The sequence below is a fragment of the Monodelphis domestica genome, chromosome 4 (genome assembly GCF_027887165.1).
Source record: "Monodelphis domestica isolate mMonDom1 chromosome 4, mMonDom1.pri, whole genome shotgun sequence".
Lineage (NCBI taxonomy): Eukaryota > Metazoa > Chordata > Mammalia > Didelphimorphia > Didelphidae > Monodelphis > Monodelphis domestica.
In genome coordinates, this window is record NC_077230.1 from 194,556,706 (window position 1) to 194,579,779 (window position 23,074).

The 23,074-nt window shown below is 38.6% G+C and overlaps 1 pseudogene; it reads left to right on the forward strand.

Annotated features, from left to right (window-relative positions):
- The first annotated feature begins 1,464 nt into the window (after nucleotides 1-1,464).
- On the forward strand, nucleotides 1,465-10,707 carry LOC130458961 (peptidyl-prolyl cis-trans isomerase A-like; annotated as a pseudogene).
- Nucleotides 10,708-23,074: the final 12,367 nt, after the last annotated feature.

The window sequence follows — 23,074 nt, forward strand, 5'->3', positions numbered from 1 at the left end:
CATGATAAGGAAGGCTTACTTGTATATGAAAGGCAGCACAGGATAATGGGAGAGAATTGGCCCCATAGTCAGGAAGACCTGGGTTTAAGTTCCATCTCTGACATATATTTGATGTATGCCCAAGTCTTAGTCCCTTAGCCTCACAATGTTAAGATGTTAAGATGAATAAGAGTTTCTGAACTTCATTGATAGGAGTTTCCTCATTGAAGACTCACAGGTGAAGACTAAATCAATATGTGTATCTTTTCTAAAATAGTGAAGCTTTCACATACCTTTCCAGTGATTTCCTTATTTCTCTGAAGGTAAGTCACGCATTTTACAAGCCTGCTATAGGCTCTGTCTTACATTCCAGATGTAATGGCAGATGGGGATATAGTGCAAGAATTTAATTTGAACTAAGTTGTTAATGACCGGTGACTACAGAGAAAGATCCCTGCAAAACCCGTTCCCCAAAATAGCACTTCCAGTGGACTTCCACAATATCTAAAACTCTCAACATTATTCATTGTAGCATTGAAGGCAGACAGCTATTAAAATGCAAATGTTAAGCTATTATCAGCTATGAACACTCTAGGGCAAATTAATTTCTCTTTCCCTAGCCTAGAACTGGACCCTGAAAGGACATAGGACAATGATTCTTTGAAAGACGGGGTTTTTGGTTGTTGTTCAATCCTGTCTGACTCTTTATGACCTCATTTGGGTTTGGGGGTGGGGGGCAAAGATACTGGAATGGTTTGCCATTTCCTGCTCCAGATGATTTTACAGATGAGGAACTGAGACAAACAGGGTTAAGTGATTATTCCAGAGTCATACAGCTAGTAAGTATCTGAAACCAAATTTGAATTCAGGGAGATGAGTCTTTCTGACTCTGAACCCAGCACTTTATCCACTGTGCCACCTGACTGCCCTTGAGAGACAGGGAGAAGAAATATTTACCAGCTTTACTCCCTGTGAATATGCAGATCTTCAATGGAATGTCTCTCGGTATCTAGATTGCAATCACTGAGGACCTAGAAGAAAGTAGTTGAAAGAGTGAAGAGACATATGTTAAGTAAACGTTGCTCCTATGAGCCAACAGCCAGAGAGGTGAGTTCCTTTCTTAGAGAAGTCTTCCTGCCTGACTAATACCAGTGCCCCTGTCTCTACCCCACGGTACTGGTTCTCTTGTTGTGGTCCCAAGGCCCAACTGCTTCAGTTTTCTTTACTGTGGTTATAATGCATACCAGAAAAATACAAAAACAAAGTTTCAAAGTTCCAAATAATTCAACATGGAAAGACCACATAGCATAGTTAGTTTGTCAAAGTAAAAGATAATAGTAGGTTTAACAAAATCAAATCAAAATAAAATTTCTCTTAGTATTATATAATTGAAAATCTGTTACCCTAAAAAAAAATACATTTCCTAGGAGCCCAATGACTTCCTGTCATTACATACTTCCTGTGGACAGGGGATATTAGGCAGACATGAAGGATACCACCTTCTTTTTGGTCCTGTTGGTGAGCATGGCAGTGGTGAGTGAGGATTTTGAAATGGCTAATCAGCCATGGGAACGTAGTCTTTATTTTGTATCTTCTTTCTTCCTTGATTTCTAATAATCATTAATAAATCTCCTAAAATATAATATTTTTATTATTGAGATTAATTTTAATTTTTATATGTATGGCAACCAGAAGGGATAAGAAAAAACTCTCAATTTTTTTAAGATAGCCTAGATAAATTTTTAAGCGATGTTTCTCCTGCCAAGGCTTTTTGCCCACCCCACCCACCCTTGCAAACTCTAAACTCTCTTTAGAGCTGCTGCCTTTTTCTTTCCCTACTTTTTGCCTGGTCTCTCTCCCTAATGGCCAAGCTATTTTTAGCCAGGGGACTCTTGTCAAGGAGGAGAGAAGTCACTACTTCTCTCACCCATCTACTTGAGCCCACATTCCTCAGTTCCTCACTGCTTCCTCTGGCGTTGCTGATACTGCTTCTGATCCAGCCTCCTGGGTTGTCCCAGCCAACTACTCCTGACCTTCTTGATCCCAATTGCTCCTCCTCCTGCTCCTGCTCCATCCCCAGCCCCAGCCCCAGCCCCTGGTCCCAACCCTGGTAGCTGCCCCTGTTGCTGATCCTTTTGGTACTGCTGATTGCTGCTGGCAAGAAGCTGGGAGTCCCTGGAGCTGCTCTCCAGGAAACTGGTAAAAAGATCTAGGTGTGCTTTCCCTAGGAAATAATTAGCCTCCACATGGCAGGGGACCTCAGAGGGGGAAGAGAAGAAGGAAGTTACTCTTCCAAACAGGAAGTAAATTAAAGCATGGCACACTCTATGAAAGAGCAGTACCTTGCCTATTTCAAATAGCTTCTACCATTCATGAGTGGACTGATCCTTTCATTTATCTTGCCTGAGATTTAGGGGAGAAATTCATCTCCCTACAACCCTTTGCCATTTGGCCTGCCCAGTCTCTAAGATTCATCCAGTTTGAGATTCTTCAAACTCATGTTCTCCCTTGCTATGGGAAATACCACAGTTCTGACAAAAGGAATCTGAATGGATAGAGAAAGGAACTTTAAAGAGACTGGAGGTGAAAATTTTAAGCCTTTTTAGACTCTATTGTTTTATGAAAGTCTCTGTATTTTATTGCATTTTGCTGATTGCTTTAAAATTTAATTTTGTTGTTTTAAGTTCATATATTAATGTGATTCAATACCATTCTGTTACACTGAATCAGTTTAATCTACTGTGTTTTAACTATTAGATACATTCTATTACCTTTTCCCTATAATTATACTGAAAAAAAATATTGTAAAGCCCATAAACAGCTTTTTCTTCTGTTTTGACTTTATTAAGTGTCATGTAGATGATGGATGGACTCAACCTGGCCAACAACCTTTGAGGAATTTAATTAGCTAAATATCTGAAATTTATTTTAAGGGATTTTCAGACATGATTTTTAGATTCTTTTCTTTCAACAAGTCTGACTGATCATTTTGCCTGCCTCTGAATTATTTGTAACAAGACGTAAAGAGTCCATTTTAATAGCTGAAGTGAAGCACTATTATAATCCCCACCTCCGCATTTGTAAAAATGTAAATGGCTGGGACATAATAGTCTCATACAAAAGGAGCTGGGAAGTTGATCCCAGGGAATGGTATCCCTGGATGGCTCCCAAGAGGGAGCATCTCTCATTTGTAACTGATCAGCTTACTCTACCCTTCCACCAGAATGATCTAGATCCTTGGTGACATTTTAGACCCAAAATAACAGTACAAAGGTTTGGTTTTTTCTAGACTCCTCTGCCACATGTTTGTAATGATGGCAGTAATAGATTTTTTAAATATCTCACCCATGGTTGAAAAGTTGCTACACATGAAAAACTTCTGACACATGTCCATTAGCTTCTAAAGTTTTTTTTAATGTCATATGGCAGACTCATGTGAATTCTAATGATAGTGGGTTTGTTTGCTATTGTCATTAAATGGGCTATTATAACTTTGGGGATTTTAATACTTTTTGAATGTTCATTACATGTATTACTGTTCTTCATAAAAAACTGTTACTTTGTAAAGAAAAGAAAGAAAACTGTTAATTTGTGAAAATCATTCACACTCACAGTGGATCATGGCCAGGTTAGAAGGAAATGGATCTCATTTTTTTTTGTGAGAAACCTTTGTATTCTATCTTTCCTGAGCTGACATAGTGTGTCAATGATTGTAAGTTATATATTTTTATTTTTTAAACTTTTTTTATTATTGGTTTTCCTTGCATGTGCAATATACTATTTCAGTTTTATTTCCTATCTCCTTTAGCATTAGAGGCACATGCCAGTATTTAGAAGATTTTCTTTAACTTTTTATATTTTGCTGTAATATAAGTTTAAAATTCATTTGCCCTAATGTCAGTGCATACCCAAAAAACTTCAGACTATAAAAAATTATGCCATTGATTGTTTAAAAAAATTATGGGACTTCCGGTCAAGATGGCTGCTTAGAGAGAGCTAAAGTTCAGATCTCCAGAAACCCTTCCTTACCGATCTCAAACTGTATGCTCCTAGGACACCGAAATACAAAACAAAAAACAGGATAGATCCCGGGAACCCTCCTCTTGGACCTGGATCAAAAGGTATGGCCCCCCAAAAGCCAGAACCTGAGATCACTTGGATCTAAGGGGTAGACAGAAGGAAGGTCCCAGGACCCATCCCCCCCAACTCAGAGTGCTGAGTCCAAGGCAGCAGCGGGAACATAAGAGCCAGCAAAAGGACCCCAGGGCTGGCTATTCTGAAGGCCACACCCTGAAAAAAACCTGAGCCAGTCGCGGGGGCACTCAGACAGCAGGGAAACAGAGAGAGACAGAGGGGAGCCTGTAGCCCCCTGGCTGGATCCTTCCATCCGAGTCTCAGGGAAGGTCCCTGCTTTAAGACACACTCAATCCAACCCAGAAGAAGTTAATCCTATTAGGAACCCTCAGAGCTCCAGGAAGCCTCGGCCCCTCCCTCCTCAGAGTACAGGGTCTTCTAAAACAACAGTAACCCTCAGGGCCAGCTATTCAGAAGGACACATCCTGAAAACAACCTGACCCAGTTGTGGGGCCACCCAGAGAGCAGGGAAACAGAGAGAGACAGAGGGGAACCTGTAGCCCCCTGGCTGGATCCTTCCATCTGAGTCTCAGGGAAGGTCCCTACTTTAAGACACACTCAATCCAACCTAGCTGAAGTTAATCCTATCAGGAGCCCTCAGAGCTCCGGGAAGCCTCCGGGGTGGGGGAGGGAACAAAAAGGGAAGGGCTAGAAAGGGAAATGTATCAAGGGAGGAGACAGGGGGGACTGATTTAAAAATAAATCACTGGATTAAAAAGTTAGAGCTGAAGAATAAAGGTTAGAATTAGGGAAGGATATCAAAATGCCAGAGAGACCACAAGTGACAATCATAACTTTGAACGTGAATGGGATGAACTCACCCATAAAATGTAGACAAATAGCAGAATGGATTATAATCCAAAACCCTACCATATGTTGTCTTCAAGAAACACACATGAGGCGGGTAGACACCCAAAAGGTCAGAATTAAAAGATGAAGTAAGACCTTCTGGGCCTCAACTGACAGAAAGAAGGCAAGAGTTGCAATCATGATATCTGATAAAGCCAAAGCAAAAATAGACTTGATTAAAAGGGATAGGGAAGGTAATTACATTCTGTTAAAAGGGACGTTAGATAATAAGGAAATATCACTAATCAACATATATGCACCAAATAATATAGAACCCAAATTTCTAATGGAGAAACTAGGAGAATTGAAGGAAGAAATAGACAGTAAAACCATACTAGTGGGAGACTTAAACCAACCATTATCAAATTTAGATAAATCAAATCAAAAAATAAATAAAAAAGAGGTAAAAGAAGTGAATGAAATCTTTAAAAAATTAGAATTAATAGACATATGGAGAAAAATAAATAGGGACAAAAAGGAATACACCTTCTTCTCAGCACCACATGTCACATTCACAAAGATTAACCATACACTATATGACAAGGAAATCACTTTAAAAGACTGATATATATTAATTTAAGGTCGCCAAGGAATTCAGCTATGTAATTCATAAATGAAAACGCAAGTCAGCAGTCAAACTTTTATGAGGTTAATTACAAACAGGATGAAGAAAGGTATTAGAGATAGAGAGAGAGAGGGAGAGAGAAAGGGGAGAGAAGGGAATAGGGCTTAAATACCCCTTCTGTTTAGGCTGGGCCAAAAGGCCCAAGCCCTTAGATAGCTGGGGCAAAGAAAAGAGATCAGTCCCTATTACTCACGTGACCAAAATGGAGAAACAGTCTCAAGGGCCTCCACCTCCAGCTTCCTTCAGAGCAAGCTTCTCAGAGCACCTCTCCAACCACTCAGAGCCAAAACTCTCCAACCCACCACCCCCCAGTCCTCAGAACCTGCTATCTTTAAGGAAAACATCCAAGTTCCCTCCCCTCAGTTCTCACATCTACCAATCACTGTCCATGTCTTCCCTGTGCCAATGGTGGCTCTAGCTTAACCCACGACCACCCAGAGGTCTGTGGCTTTGCACATGTCTGTTGAAGGTCATATTCTCCAATAATTAAATCTTGATCTATGCTGCAGCCCTTCCTAAATCCTGTTAGGACTGAGTAGGGTGGAAATTGTATTTTCCAAGACCTGGTTCTGTCATTCCAAGTATCTCTATTGTATCAATTCTAAAATCAATCATGACTCAAAGAACTTCCTGTTCTATGCTTAAGCATAGGTCAAAGCCCTTTCCATTGTTCAGCAAAAGGTTTCTGTCCTAAAGTAATCTTAAGTAGGGAGGAGAAGGAACCTCCCATGCCAATGGGGTTCACATTTTTCCAAGTATGAAATTTCCCAATGGTGAAATTTCCAACATTTATAAGTCTAAGAAATTTTAAGGTTTACAACTAGGTCACAGAAACATGGCATACAAATACAGAAAAGCAGAAATAATGAATGCAGCCTTTTCAGATCACAAGGCAATAAAAATAATGATCAGTAATGGTATATGGAAAACCAAATCAAAAACTAATTGGAAATTAAATAATATGATACTCCAAAATCAGTTAGTTAGAGAAGAAATCATAGAAACAATTAATAATTTCATTGAGGAAAGTGACAATGGTGAGACATCCTTTCAAACCTTATGGGATGCCACCAAAGCAGTACTCAGAGGAAAATTCATATCCCTGAGTGCATATATTAACCAACTAGGGAGGGCAGAGAACAATGAATTGGAAATGCAAAAAAAAAAAAAACTTGAAAGAGAACAAATTAAAACCCCCCAGCAGAAAACCAAACTAGAGATCCTAGAACTTAAGGGAGAAATTAATAAAATTGAAAGTGATAGAACTATTGATTTAATAAATAAGACTAGAAGCTGGTACTTTGAAAAAACAAACAAAATAGACAAAGTAATGGTCAATCTAATTAAAAGAAGGAAAGAAGAAAAGCAAATTAACAGCATCAAAGATGAAAAGGGGGACATCACCTCCAATGAGGAGGAAATTAAGGCAATCATTAAAAATCACTTTGCCCAATTATATGACAATAAATATACCAATATAGGTGATATGGATGAATATATACAAAAATACAAACTGCCGAAACTGACAGAAGAATAAATAGAATTCTTAAATAATCCCATATCAGAAAATGAAATCCAACAGGCCATCAAAGAACTCCCTAAGAAAAAATCCACAGGGCCCGATGGATTCACAAGTGAATTCTATCAAACATTCAAAGGACAGTCAATCCCAATGCTATACAAACTATTTGACATAATAAGCAAAGAGGGAATTCTACTAAACTCCTTTTATGACACAAACATGGTACTGATTCCAAAACCAGGCAGGTCAAAAACAGAGAAAGAAAATTATAGACCAACCTCCCTAATGAACATAGATGCGCAAATCTTAAATAGGTTCCTAGCAAAAAGACTCCAGCAAGTGATCAGACAGGTCATCCACCATGATCAAGTAGGATTTATACCAGGGATGCAGGGCTGGTTCAATATTAGGAAAACCATCCACATAATTGACCACATCAACAAGCAAACCAACAAGAACCACATGATTATCTCAATAGACGCAGAAAAAGCCTTTGATAAAATACAACATCCATTCATATTAAAAACACTAGAAAGCATAGGAATAGAAGGGTCATTCCTAAAAATAATAAACAGTATATATCTAAAACCATCAGCTAATACTTCTGCAATGGGGATAAAGTAGATGCATTCCCAATAAGATCAGGAGTGAAACAAGGATGCCCATTATCACTTCTACTATTTGACATTGTACTAGAAACACTAGCAGTAGCAATTAGAGAAGAAAAAGAAATTGAAGGCATCAAAATAGGCAAGGAGGAGACCAAGTTATCGCTCTTTGCAGATGACATGATGGTCTACTTAAAGAATCCTAGAGATTCAACCAAAAAGCTAATCGAAATAATCAACAACTTTGGCAAAGTGGCAGGATACAAAATAAACCCGCATAACGTCATCAGCGTTTCTATATGTTTCCAACACAGCTCAGCAGCAAAAACTAGAAAGAAAAATCCCATTCAAAATCACCTTAGACAAAATAAAATACCTAGGAATCTATCTCTCGAGACAAACACAGGAACTATATGAACACAACTACAAAACAATCTCCACACAACTAAAACTAGACTTGAGCAATTGGAAAAACATTAACTGCTCATGGGTAGGGCGAGCCAATATAATAAAAATGAACATCCTACCCAAACTTATTTATCGATTTAGTGCCATGCCCATTGAACTTCTAAACAATTTCTTTACTGATTTAGAAAAAAAAAACCATAGCAAAGCTCATTTGGAAGAACAAAGGATCAAGGATATCCAGGGAAATCATGGGGGAAAAAAATACAAAGGAAGGGGGCCTTGCAGTCCCAGATCTCAAACTATATTACAAAGCAGCAGTCATCAAAACACTTTGGTACAGGCTAAGAGACAGAAAGGAGGATCAGTGGAATAGACTTGGGGAAAATGACCTCAGTAAGACAGTATACAATAAACCCAAAGATCCCAGCTTTTGGGACAAGAATCCACTATTCGATAAAAACTGCTGGGAAAATTGGAAGGCAGTGTGGGAGAGATTAGGTTTGGTTCAACACCTCACACCCAACACCAAGATAAATTCAAAAAGAGTGAATGACTTGAACATAAAGAAGGAAACGATAAGTAAATTAGGCAAACACAGAATAGTATACATGTCAGACCTTTGGGAAGGGAAAGACTTTAAAACCAAGCAAGACTTAGAAAGAGTCACAAAATGTAAAATAAATAATTTTGACTACACCAAATTAAAAAGCTTTTGTACAAACAAAACCAATGTAACTAAAATCAGAAGGGAAGCAACAAATTGGGAAACAATCTTCATAAAAACCTCTGACAAAGGTTTAATCACTCAAATGTACAAAGAGCTAAATCAATTGTACCAAAAATCAAGCCATTGTCCAATTGATAAATGGGCAAGGGACATGAATAGGCAGTTTTCAGATAAAGAAATCAAAACTATTAATAAGCACATGAAAAAGTGTTCTAAATCTCTTATAATCAGAGAGATGCAAATCAAAACAACTCTGAGGTATCACCTCACACCTAGCAGATTGGCTAACATGACAGCAAAGGAAAGTAGTGAATGCTGGACGAGATGTGGCAAAGTAGGGACATTAATTCATTGGTGGTGGGGTTGTGAATTGATCCACCCATTCTGGAGGGCAATCTGGAACTATGCCCAAAGTGCGATAAAAGACTGTCTGCCCCTTGATCCAGCCATAGCACTTCTGGGTTTGTACCCCAAAGAGATAATAAGGAAAAAGACTTTTACAAGAATATTCATAGCTGCATTCTTTGTGGTGGCCAAAAATTGGAAAATGAGGGAATGCCCATCACTTGGGGAATGGTTGAACAAACTGTGGTATATGGTGATGATGGAATACTATTGTGCTAAAAGGAATAATGAAGTGGAGGAATTCCATGGAGACTGGAACAACCTCCAGGAAGTAATGCAGAGAAAGAGGAGCAGAGCCAGGAAAACATTGTACACAGAGACTTATACACTGTTGTATAATCGAATGTAATGGACTTCTCCATTAGTGTCAATGCAATGTCCCTGAACAATCTGCAGGGATCTAGGAGAAAAACACTATCCATAAGCAGAGGACAAACTGTGGGAGTAGAAACACCGAGGAAAAGCAACTGCCTGACTACAGTGGTTGAGGGGACATGTCAGAGGAGAGACTCTAAACGAACACTCTAATGGAAATACTAACAACATGTCAATGGGTTTGAATCAAGAACACATGTGATACCCAGTGGACTCACACATCGGCTATGGGGGAAGGGGGGAAGAAAATTATTTTTGTCTCTAATGAATAATACTTGGAAATGATCAAATAAAATATTATTTAAAATAAAAAAATTATGGGACTTTGCTTAATTCTATCTGATTCTAGGAAAAGGAAATAAAAAAGAGCCATTGCACAATGCCAAAGAAGCACAAAGCTAAATTGCATAGTCCCAATCAAGCACAAAGTCAGAGAGACCAACCAATCCCAAAGGGATTGATGAAATTTTGAGCCAAGACAAGAGGACTTGAACTTGTTTGGGGTTTGAGGTTGCAATTGTTTCGACATATGTCTACAGTCCAACCAGCCATAGCCATGGCCAAATCAATCATGAATACTTCAACATTACCATTGATAAGGAGCCCCTAGGCTATTACCTTTAAACTCTTTGGAAACAAGGTTCCAAACACAGTTAAAAATGAAAACAAACTTCCACACTCTGGACACTATAAAGCAAGGGTCTCCTGGATCCTACTTTCATCAAATTATTCCTGGATTCATGTGCCATGATGATGATTTCATTACATTTAATTCATAACTCTGTAAGACACAAATGGCACTGGTAGTGATTCCATCTATGGGGAAGAATTTACTAATGAGAACTTCATCCTGAAGCACACTTTTCCTGGCATCTTGCCCATGGTAAATACTAAGTCTAACACAAATGGTCCCTAGTTTTTTGTCTATTGTTATGACTGATTAAAGTTGGCATACATAGTCTTTGGCTAAGTGAAAAAGGGAATGAACATTATGGAAGCTATGGAGCTCTTTGGATTTCTGGATGATAAGACCAGCAAGAAGATCACCATAGTTTACTGTAGACAACCTTCATGAGTGTTTGGTTTTGTTTTGTTTTGTTTGCTTTGTCTTGCTTTGCTTTGTCTTAACCACTGAACCATTCCTCTATAACTAGGGAGGGTACCCCCAAACTTCCAGTGCTTTCATGCCCTAGAACCCTTGTGCTCTTACTTACTACAATTCTCTTTGTATTTCATTCTTTTTTCTCTTCCATAAGTCTGGCTATAATGCAGAGTTAAGTATATAATTAGGAAATAAAAAAGAAACTACCAAAAAAAGAAAGAAAAGGGGGAAAGTACTGAATTTAGAGTTATTGAATCTAAGTTTGAGTCTTGGATCTATAATTTAGTAGTTTATATGTTGAAGGACAAATCACTTGATCTCTAAAAGCTTCAGATTCTTCATTTGTAATTTAGTGACAGTAATACTTTCATGGGAAGTGCTTTGTAAATCTTAGATAGATTTATTAATTTTCCAATTTGACTTTTTAATGAGTTAGTCAGTACTTTATGATTTATATTAATAAATTTAAGAAGAGATAAATAATAATTTTAAATACTAAAATCACAAACATTCATTCAGAAACTCATATTGAGGATTCACATGCAAACTAAAAGTCATAAATTTAACCTATTTCTTTCTGGATCCAAATTTCTTCTGATTTATCCCTCTTGTCTATCTGTAACCAGAGAGCTAGTTGGATAGAGAGGAAGAAGATCCCAAGTTGGTTTGAATAATCACCTTTCAGATGAATAATAGTTAATAGTTGAGTGGACAAATATTTAGGTGAGTTATTGGCAATGAGTTATTTCTGTTCAGGAGCTAACTGATAGGAAAAAGAAATGTACTCTGTAGTACAGCATGGAGAGTATAGGGAACTTCCCAGAAAAGGGAATCTAATTCTGTATTGGTGTGGACTGGATTCAGTCCTGGAGGAGTCTAACCCCAAAGCAAAGGCTTGCCCCCATTCTAGAATTCTGTAAGAAAATACATTAAACAAAGTTTAGGTATGGCTAAAAGTCTCCTCTGGAAAATGTACTCAGTATAGAGAGTAGGTATAGAACAATTATTTCCTCCACTTTAGAGAAATGTTTGAAACACAAAAGATTCATCATAAATACTTAAAAGGATAAAATAGTAATCCATCACTAATATCATAATCTCCTGGGAGATAAAGACAACTTTGTAGGAATTAAACTAATATTTCACTCTCACCTGTTATCTGTGTTAGCTGTCTGCCTGTGTGCAAGAGCGTAGGGCAAAGATGATTTAAGGCTTTCCTATCTCATATATTGAATGTCCACCCTGAATGATTTATATACAGATTATCAAGGTACAAAACTGAAAGTAACTCATTGACAGTTTGTTACTGTTCTTCCTTAAATTTCGAAGAGGATCAATGACATCACAAGGGTGATGTCTTGACTTTCCAGTGAATTGGATTTAAGTGAGACAGAGTTGCCCAAAGTCTTCAGACTCAATTTCCCATAGACATCAAAGTCCAATGGCAGGACGAAATTCAAGATGGCTGGCAATGGCCTAGGATACAGCAGATGACCTTTGCATCTTCCATTTCTAGCCAAGCTTTAAGTGCTCCATAGCATCTGCTTCAGCTGTCTTCATGGCAATTCAAACAAATTGTTCTCATTCTCTTAATCTGCTGGAATAAGTCTTCACATGCTTGGGGTAGGTATTCTCCCTAAATCATCTATGGTTTTGAGCCTTTTAAGTTACTTTCAACATGGTTTAGCCCATCTGCCAAGACAGTTTTACCAGAATGTAAGCATTACATTCAGTTTTTTGGAGGCACAAGCAAGAGTTGGATGAGAGGTGGACACCAAAAGTGGATGAACAACCATACAAAGGACTTAGAAAATCCTCATACCAGAGATGTTAGTCCTTCCTGAACACCCCATACACTCAGTTTGTAAAAACAAATAAAATAAGCATTTATATTTCTCAATTCTTTTATGTAATATGCAAAAATTCTTTAATTAACTTGGTAGAATTATAGAATGACTGGACATTATCTGGCTGAAGGATCATGTATACTTTAAAATTTTAAACATTTACATTTATAGCTACTCTTTTTGTGGTAGCAAAGAATTGGAAGTTATGGGGATGCCCATCAATTGGAGAATGGCTGAACAAACTGTGGCATATGATGGTGATGGAATACTATTGTGCTACAAGGAATGATATACAGAATGATTTCAGAAAGAACTGGAAAGACTTACCTGAACTGATGCAGAGTAAAATAAACAGAACCAGGAAAACATTGTACATAGTAACAGCAATATTATGAAATGATCAAATGGCATACTCAGCTACTCTCAACAATACAATGATCCATGATAATTCTGAGGGACTTATGACAAAGAATGCTATCCACCTCCAGAGAAAGAACTGGTGGAGGCAGAATGCAGATGAAAGTATATGATTTTCTTCACTTGTTTATTTGGGTATATATTTGGGAGGGTTGGTTTTATGAGATTTTTCACTTACAAAAATGAATAACATGAAAATGTTTTGTGTGATAATACATATAAAACCCATATTGAATTGCTTGCCAGCTCCTGGAGTGGTGGGGAAGAAGGGAAGGAGACAATTTGGATTATTTCACTAAGGAAAAGATGTTGAAATTTGTTATTATGTGTAATTGCTAAAAAAATAAATAAAATCATGAAAAAATTGAAACAGCTAAGAGGAAAATTAGTTGAGAAAATTATCCTTCTACTGAATCAGTTGAGAAAGTCAGCTATAGAGTCAGGATGCGCTACAGAATGAAGCAAGTCCAGATTTATCTGTTCATTTGCAGTTTCAATGGGTTTTATTAGCTAAAAAGAAAAAATAGCACATTCAAACCACTTTGAGTCAAGATGATGGCAACAGCAGTATCCTGTGGGAACCTCTGGACCTCCTAGCCCCATCCCTCAGTCCCACTTCTGAGGGCAATCTGTCCCATCTTAAGGCACCTGATGGAAGACTGATCAAAGTCTGACCAAAGAGTCAAACTGACTTCTAGGCCTCATTCCTCATCCTCTTTCCCAAGATCCTGGCAAGGATAAAATATGTTCTCCTTGGCTCCTCCTACCCACATGGAGCAGGGAAAGAACTGAAAGGAACTTCTTCAAAGCTTCAAGTGCTTGAAGGACAGCGATGTTAGGTAAAAAGAGAAGAGGATATTGCTAGGCTCACAGTTTCACTAGACGTGATGATGAAGGCATCTTGATGATGAAAATCTTGAACTACAAAACTGGACAGAAAGGAAAGAACCTGGTTGAGGACCCCTCTGTCTTTTGACTCAGCTCCCAGGAGCCATCAGACAAAGGTAAAAATCACTCACTGGAAATTGAGAGCAGCAGTGTTGGGGTATTGTGGATGAGAGAAAATTGGAAAAAGTTTTTCCAATTTTCCCTCATCCACAGTATGAAAGAGAAGAAACTTGAGTTTTCCACAGTCCTGCTTTATTCTCTTCTCTAGAGGATCGATGCTTTTCTTTAAGCATCTCCAAAAACTGATAGGTACTACCTATAAGCTATTGAAAGTGTCCACTTTTTCCGCCTTGGAGTGGACAGCTCCCCAAAGACACTCAGAGGGCAGAAGCAAGACTACCTGAAGAATCCAGAGGTGTATACAGAGTGGGCCACTGGTCCCTGCTAGCTCAGGGCTAGGGTTTTCCAAAATAAGCCTCAGTTCCCCCTGATAGCTGATTTGACTTAGGGAAGCTAATATGTTTATATCCTTCATGAAGGGGAACACTTCCAGCCTGAAGATCCTTGGAGAGGCAGAGTGGGTTCAGGGAACTGCCAGGACCTTGTCATTAGACACATGATTGACTTGAAATTCTCCATTAGCCTAAAAGGATCTCAGATCCTTTTAGGACCCCAGCCCATCCAAGGTCCCTGGTGTTTCCTAATTCAGCAGTTGTCATAATTCAAAATTGCTAAAACTGGCAAGTTGGTGTATATACTATTGGATCCTCAAGTGGCCAAGTCAGATCTCCACCTATATTCAACTGTGGACCCACAGGGGTTTCTGACAGTGTACCCTCCCCAGCCAGGGAAATTTGTCATTTTAGCAGGGGCTAAAGTCATGAGTAGAGCTGAATCCAGAGAAAAGCTGGGGTAGGGGCCAGCTGAAACCTAGCCAGAAGTAAAGACCATGAGAGAAAATTCTTCTGGTTTGATGGTACTGGGAGAAAGTATTTAGAGTTCAAATCTGAGAAACTGAGGAAGGCAGGAAAGACAGATGGTTTGAGAGAAAAAATCTGTAGTCTGGTAAGGCATTAGGATGTTTTGGACTATGGTTTAAACAGTGTGGAGCCACAAAGTTCCCAGGAGCAGTCAATGATGGAAGTATGGATGGGAGATGGAACAACCTGTGGGTACCAGTTGTGTCAATAATCCTAGAAGGGGCAATACATATTCAACTCATAAATCCAAATCTCCTGACAAGCCAAGTCATTGTTTGGGCTTGTCAACTATGGTCAACATTTGGTACAGGTCTCCTGAGAAGTTATTGCAAAAATCAGAACAATGAGTACCCAAATGAAATGAATGTCAATCTCTTGCACTCGTGAAATAGTTTCCAGATCTGGAAATAACTTCCAGAATTTCTGCTGGTCATTTGTGCCTAGGGAAAAAAAAAACAGAAGGGGAATCCAGGGACTCAAGGGCCAAATTCAGGCTTCCCTAGGCAAGCACATGTTCTAACTGCCATGTGTACATAGTCACTCTCATTGCAAGGGAGAAGGGGGAAAAATTCCCTCTCTCCCTCCTTGGAGGTCTAAAGGAAAGCTGGCAGAGTCCCAAGCAACATTCTCAAAAGAACAAGGAGTTTTTCTCCTCACTCCCTTATATAGACTACTGAGGGGGTGGCTCTTTCTGGCTCAGGCTTCAATCTTCTTTGGCACAGTCCCCAGTCACAGTCACATGTAAAGATAAACCAGTCACTGCTGGTTATGCATTTCCTTTAGAAATGGGCCAGAAAATGTGTCTCCCCATGGAAGCAAAGGACACATGCCCAATTCAATGGAGGGTGCTCCCACAGTCTGGCAGATCAGGAGATTCCTTTTATTACCCCTGTTATGCAAATAGCCAGTAAAAATCCAGTGGTCTATTGCAAAGCAGGCAAATCAAATGAATATTAATGCCTCTCACATCACCTATCCAATAATTCTATCTTGTCAGAGTTAACTTGTGGTTAAACTAATTCTATCAGCCACCCTAAGGTTAAAGGAGAAATATCAGTAAGGTATGTAGGATCAAATATGTGAAACTAAAAGGAACATCAGAGGTCATCTAATCTAAGTACCTCACTTTGCAGGTGAGGAAACTGAAGCCCTAGGAGGGTAAGCTATTTTTCCATGGTCACAAAGATAGTAAACATCAGAGGTAAGGTCTGATCCCAAGTCCTCTAGGCTGAAGAGCCAGCATTCTTTCCCTCTGGACTGCAGTGCCTCCTGGCATAGTGTTTGAGATTTAGAATTGAGAGTAGATAGAATGGGTGAATGTTGGAAATTTTCCAGTTGGCAAGTTGCAGCTATGTTGGCTGGGTGGGGAGGGATGAAAAGAAGCTATGAAGAAGGCAGGATATCAAATGAGGGAGATGAAAAGTAAAGAGAAACAGGGAGAGAGTTGGATTTTAGAGCAGTTTCTTAACTAAGAAGAAATCTGAGAAGCTGTCTTTGTTGTGTGTACATGTGTATATGTGTGTGTATGTGATAAATCAGCTAATTAGTCAGATTTTCCATCTTCATAGGATACTATAACAAAGGAGGAGTATTTTATTTTTAACTCAGAACAGCAGCACCACTCAGAGTCGTTGACTTCACTGATATCCAGAGGTACATTTCCATCTTTCTTGGAGAGATATATTTCTATTTGTATTTTCATCTCCCTGGGAATACCAAGAGATGGAGATACAGAAATGATAAAGTAGGGAAAGGAGCAGAAATCGAAAGAGAGAACACAATGTAAATATAGAAACACACCCAAGAGAATTAAGTAAAAGGAAGGAAAAGATAAATTAATTGCAATGGAGAGAGAATTGTTACTTATACAAGACATGCTCCATGCATTCTGACTCCATGAATTTTCACTGACAATCCCCCAATCCTATAATTCTTTCCCTCTTCATATCTGCCTCTTGATTTCCTTAACTTTCTTCAAATCACTGTTAAAATCCCACCTTGCACATAAAAAATTCCCCAATCTTCTTTAATGCTAGAGTCTTCACACTGACACTACCCCCAAATTATCATATATGTGTGTGTGCACACATGCATGCATATGTGTGTATATATATATATAAATATATATGTTTGTACATAGTTGTTTGCTTTGCTATCTCCCCCCACTAGATTGTAAACTCCTTGAGAGCAGAGACTTTCCTTCCTTTACATATCCACAATTTAGCATACATAGAACCTCGCACTTCATAAGCACCTAATAAATGCTTGTTGACTGTCAAATAGTAGTCACTAAATAACCGTTTTTCAACTTGATTTGACTTGACTTGAGAACCATGCTGGTTTTAGTTTTTAACTGGCTCCACAAAACATAATGTTTATCACTTGGATTATTGCTTGATAAAGCATTCAATACTTTCATCTTCTTTTGCATACCAAGATAAGGAGAAAAGACCACAGATAGGGTTTTCATTCTGATAAATAAACAAGAAATAGAATAGATCTTCACTAAAATGCTAATGAATAAGTATAAGGTGGGCCTCTCTTGTATTTTATTCAAAGGAGCTTATTTAATGAAATATTGAAAAAACTTGATCATTAAGATCTTACCTCTAAAGCCATCCATTACCTCAGATCCAGAACACAGCATTTAAAAGTAAGGCTCTAATGTCTACATGAATAAAACATCTGGAAACTTGGTAACTCGAAAGGTATCGATACATTCTTTGAACAAATATTTGTTGAGCATTTACCACGTAAGAGCAACCATATGGTACTATGTGGGTGGAGGGTAGGCATGCAAAGGAGAGAGAAGACGCGAAGACACGGTCCCTTCCCTTTAGATTGCTGCTTATAGTTTAGCTGGAAAGACAGCTAGGGAACAATCACATAAATACAACAATAATGTTGTAAGCATCATAATTATGTTAAGGAAATATGGACTTCGAGAAAGTCTAGGGAAAGATAAAGCTTCTTAGAGAAGAGTAATCTTCTATTTGGTCTTAAATACACACAAAGCTGTCCAACAAGTAGGGAATGCCTGGGCACATTGTGGTATATGAATGCAGTGGAATCGTATTTTCCCATAAGGAATGATGAACAATAAGAATTCAGATGTCTTCAATCAGGTGCAAGGAACTTCACCAGCCAGAGTCCATAAGCAGAAATATGCACAATGGGCATGATGGCTTGGAACCTACTTGACAGGAATCTAAAGCTCTATGTGTGTGTCTAAGATAGAAAGGGGTCAAGAGATGAAATGGGACAGATATAGGAAGTGATAGTTAACAGACTCTGAATCCTAGACAGAGAAATTAAATTGAATGATAAAATTTAATATCAAGGTGACCTGATATAAAAGATATTTGGAGAAAATTACTCTGACTATATTAGGCAATATAAATAAGCTTAGGGAAGAGACTAGGGAAAGGGGAGTGCTAAAAGTTGGAAAAGCTAAAACTACAGTAAATGGGCACTTTACTAGCTTCTTTTACAAGATCTGGGGCTTCTGTGCCACTATTTTCTTCATCTTTGCTTCTTAGAATCCCTAGTATGCTTCAAAGTTCAGCTCAGCCTCCCATTTCCTTCCCATAAGCTTTTGCTTATCTCACCAATCTCCCAGGCTTTGAGCACCTTTCTCCCACTAAAATTGCCTTGTTTTCATTTTGTATGTATTTTTGCATCTACTTATATGTGCCCATTTTCCCCCCTAATAGAATACACACATCTTTAAGGACAAGGGCTGTTTCATTTTTTGTCTTTGTACTCCCAGTACTCAGCACTGATTCGGGCACATGGTAAACATTGCTAAAATGCATGTTGATTAACAATCAATCTTATGCCACAATTCAGCAGCACAGCTTACACAGTTATTATGAAAATAAGGAAGATCAAGAGTATGAATATGTTGGAGGAAAGGTAAAAAGGAGAATGGATAGATTGATACATATTGCAATATGGGGGGGGGACAGAACATTTTTCTCTTATTAGATATCAGTATAATTCAGGCTAAAAATACCTGTTAATTGGTTTATCATCACATTGAATTTTTAATATAATCTCTTCATTCCTTATTTCTTGTTGAGACCATCAGTATATGTGCTACAAGATACAATTTGGAGCTTGGGGGGTACTTCTTTGATAAGGTGTTTTAAACACAGAGAAGGACATGTGATGATTGATTTCTTCATTCCAAGGCCGTTTTACCATTCAAAAGTTATCAGTTTATTATACCTCCAACTGCTAGATATTATTTAATCATATTTTAAACCAAAATATGAAAAGGATATGGTAGCATAGCAATGTTGGATCAGAGGAAGATGTTATTGTTCTCAAATTAAATTACAGATTATATGATAAAAGGATAAAACTAAGGCTGTGTTCAACTATTTATTACTACTGTATTATCAAAGTAATAAAAATTGCATATTTAGCACTCACAGTGTGAGAGGTGCAGAATAACACCCTTGAGAAAATGGCACATGAAGCTGCCCTTAGAAAGTGAAATCTGTGGAAACTGTGTGTAAATATTTGAGATCAGAATTTGGTTTGAAGTATTAAGAAAAAGAAGTAGGATATTTAACATGAAATGGATGGCTTAGAGGCTTAATAGAAACAGATGGATGGCAATTAAAAAGAATGCTAAGCATGAAACACTGATACATATAGTCCCTGATGGAGAAAAGCAGATGATGAAAGATTGGAAATAGGAAAATAAGGAAAAAATAAGATCACATCATTCATCTTGTACCTTGGTGGATTTTTTTTATCCTGCATATAAAATTTAAAACATTTTAAGTAGACATGTAAGATAGCTAGGAGTTAGAATCTACCTGTCCCCTACCAAGTACATATAGGATTATTTCTACTATTTTTTCTTCATTTTAATTCCTTCCCTAGTCTTATATTTCTTATGAATGGCCAAGAGCTTAAGGGAAGGGATTGTGAAATTGTCATTCACAATCATGCGTGACACCTGCTCTAGGTCATCATGTGTCTCTTTCCTTTGCCTGCCTTCGTTGGACACCGTCTTCCCAAAACATGAAAGCTCACAAAAAAAAACTCATGAAAATGAGACAATTCTAATCTGATTAATAGCCTCTCATCACTGCTGATCTCCTGCTGGTATAGAACCACTGAAGGTGGAGAGGCAGGGGGACCATACACCTCCCTGACATTCTCTTTCCTCCCCCCACTTCCTTCCCTCATACACACTGTGTTAAGGTTAGGAATCCCAGAGAAAGGCAGACCACGAGGCAAGGGAAATGTCATATTAAATAAAGCAGCAGTCTGTTATCACTAATTATCCCCCAGGCTGTAAAAAAGCATTCATTCAAGACATCCTACCAAATGTATTCGGTGTGGTTTGGTATGTGGGGTGTGAGATCTGGTCCCTGGCTGTCTTTCTGACAGGCATGCAATGCTATTTGAAGAAGAGAAATAGAACCCCAGTATGTTTGTAACACAGAGCACAATGATGGCTGAGCAGAGGAGGAGGGGGGATGGAGAGAGTTGGTGGTCTACTAATGGTCTGGGCAATACTTCCCAGGGAGAGTGGATGAGAGGAAGAATTCCAGAAGCAGAGTGGTTCAAGATAACAATCCCACACTGACGCTAATTTCCCCCCCCCCATTATTGTCAATTGTTTATCATAACACAGAGAGTCTCCACATTGTAATATTGTGGTTCTAAATATTTAGGTCTAAGTGTGGCAGCATATAGCAGCATAATATTCCCATTAGAAACCTCATATTTCAGTTCTTTTTTTCCCTAGTATTATATCCAGATAGAAAATCTACATGCCGTGGGCGCATTTGTATGACAGCTGGTTTTGTTCTCCTGTAGAAAGAATATCACCTCAATAAAAGCAGAAAGAATTTTGTAAATAATTTGAAAATAATAAATGGGTTTTTTTTCGGGGGTGGGGGTGGGGGGGGAAGAGCACTGAATGGTTGGTTGAAATATAGATTTCTTATTCCTAGCTTGAAATTCTGTGTCTTACTCTTCTGTTAGAGGATTTACCCAAAGTTCTCCCTCCTGATTCCCTTCAACTCTATGTGCTACCTTAGCACTTGGGGGCTTTGGAGATGATGAAGCCCTTCACTGATTCTGGCTGACCAAGTGAAATTGAGTGCCAAAAGGCACTTGGAGAACAATGAAACAATTCTCTTATTGGTCACTGAACAGGAAGAGCTGATAACTCAGTGGACTTTGGAAAGAAAGTGCTCTTCTCTCAGTTATTTCTGCCTGTAGATGGTGATTCCACATATCCCATTGGGGGAGGGGGTGAGCAAAAAGCTATTGACAGAGCTGGTTGCCCTTCCTTGACTTGGTGGAGTCTCCTGTACCAGAGAGAACAAGAAGGCATCCAGGTAAGGATGATTCTGGGTCTCTGGCTGCCTCCTGTTCTTTGTTCCTTGCCTAATTAATGATGGGTGACTGAACAGCAATTTGGAGAAGAATGTATCTGGTCTTGTATCTAGTACCTTTTACCCCATTCTCAAGGTGAGTTGGGGAAGTCAGAGATCCTGGTTCCTCAGTGCATGCTGGATGAATTTTTAGGGGAGTTCCAAGCAACTATGCCAGAGCTCTTGCAGAAGATGACACTTGGCAGGAGGATGAAGACAATCCTTGGCATGGCTTATCCAAAGATATCTACTTTGAGCAGGACACGGCAGAGCTGAGAGGAAACGTAAGCACCTATTCAACAGTGCCTTAAATTGTTCATAGTCTAATGTTTGGGTTTTAAGCTCCCAGCATATATGTCAAAGTAGTTATGTTATTAAGTGAAGCTTGTTAATTTTTTTTTATTGATGTGTTCTTATGACAGCATTTTGTGTTAAGCATTTTTTGTATAAAGAAAATAGATTCCTGGCATATCCTTTATTTACACTGTGCACTGTGCACCTTTCTGTTCTTTGGGGAGGTCTTATCGATACTTACCCACTTACTGGAATTGCCCAAACCTAAGCCTTAAGTAAACCAGGGTAGGTATAATGAGCCAAAGAGAATAAGAAAAACCAACCCCTCTAATTAGAGGGGAAACTCCCCTAGCACTAAACCCATTGACCCCGTGCATGGATTCAGAGAAGAGGGGGCCCTAATAGAGTAGAGAGCACAGTTCTCAGCCTCTTGGACTGCACACTGTGTGCTTGATTTATCACCTATATAACTATGGGCTTACCTCTCTGAGTCTCATTTTCTTTATTTCTAAAAAGAGGTTTAGACTAGATTGCCTCTTTCCTTTCAGTTTTGACCTATAAAGTTCTAGTGCAAAGACTCAAACCCAAATCTGTGTTGGGTGTGGAGAGTAGGTTTTAGGTCTTTGCCAAGTCAGATGACCTTTGCCTGTGGAATTGAACAGAGAAAATTAGGTTGAAAATTGTCCTAGTGCCCACCCATGCAGCAATTCCAGTAAGTGGGTAATGATGAGCAGCCATTAGTCTGATTAAATTTTGTATCCTACATCACGTATCTGAGTTAGCATTTTTGAGCCCCTTATTTGAAAGGGAATTCTGAAAAAAATGAGACCATTCACTAAGAGCTCTCTCTTCCCCTCTATTCCTCCCCCATGATACCCAGATGCCTTCTACCACTCTTTCCCTTCACTCCTGTCTTCCATAAAGAAGTGACTCTTCTCCTTGTCAAACAAACATCTCATTCCATCTAAATTCTTCAACCAGTTGCCCCCCCTAATCATCCCTACTGTCTCACTAAAAAAATCATTCCAAATAGCCAACAATCATGTCTCTTCCATCCTCAAAAAACCCTCATCTGATCCATACATCCTCTCTAACTATTGTTGAAAACCTCTCCTATCTTTTGTGGCTAAATTCCTTGGGAAGGCCATCTACAATGAGTATCATCACTTCTTTTTCTATTCCTATTCCTCTCTTCATTATGCTTTGCATTCTGACTTGTCATCAGTCAAAGAAAACTGCTTTCTTCAAAGTAACAAATAATCTCTTAATTGCCAGATATAATTATCTTTCTGAAATCCTCATTGTTCTGGATCTCTCTACAGACTTAGGCTTTGTTGATCATTCCCTTTTCCTTGATATTCTCCTTTCTACAGGTTTTCATAACATTACTCTCTTATTTATCTAATTACTCTTTTCTTTTGCTGTATCTTCATCTAGGTCTGTCCCCTGGGACTCTTGACATGTTCAAGATTGAACTTGCCATATCCAAAATTGAATTCATTATTCCCCC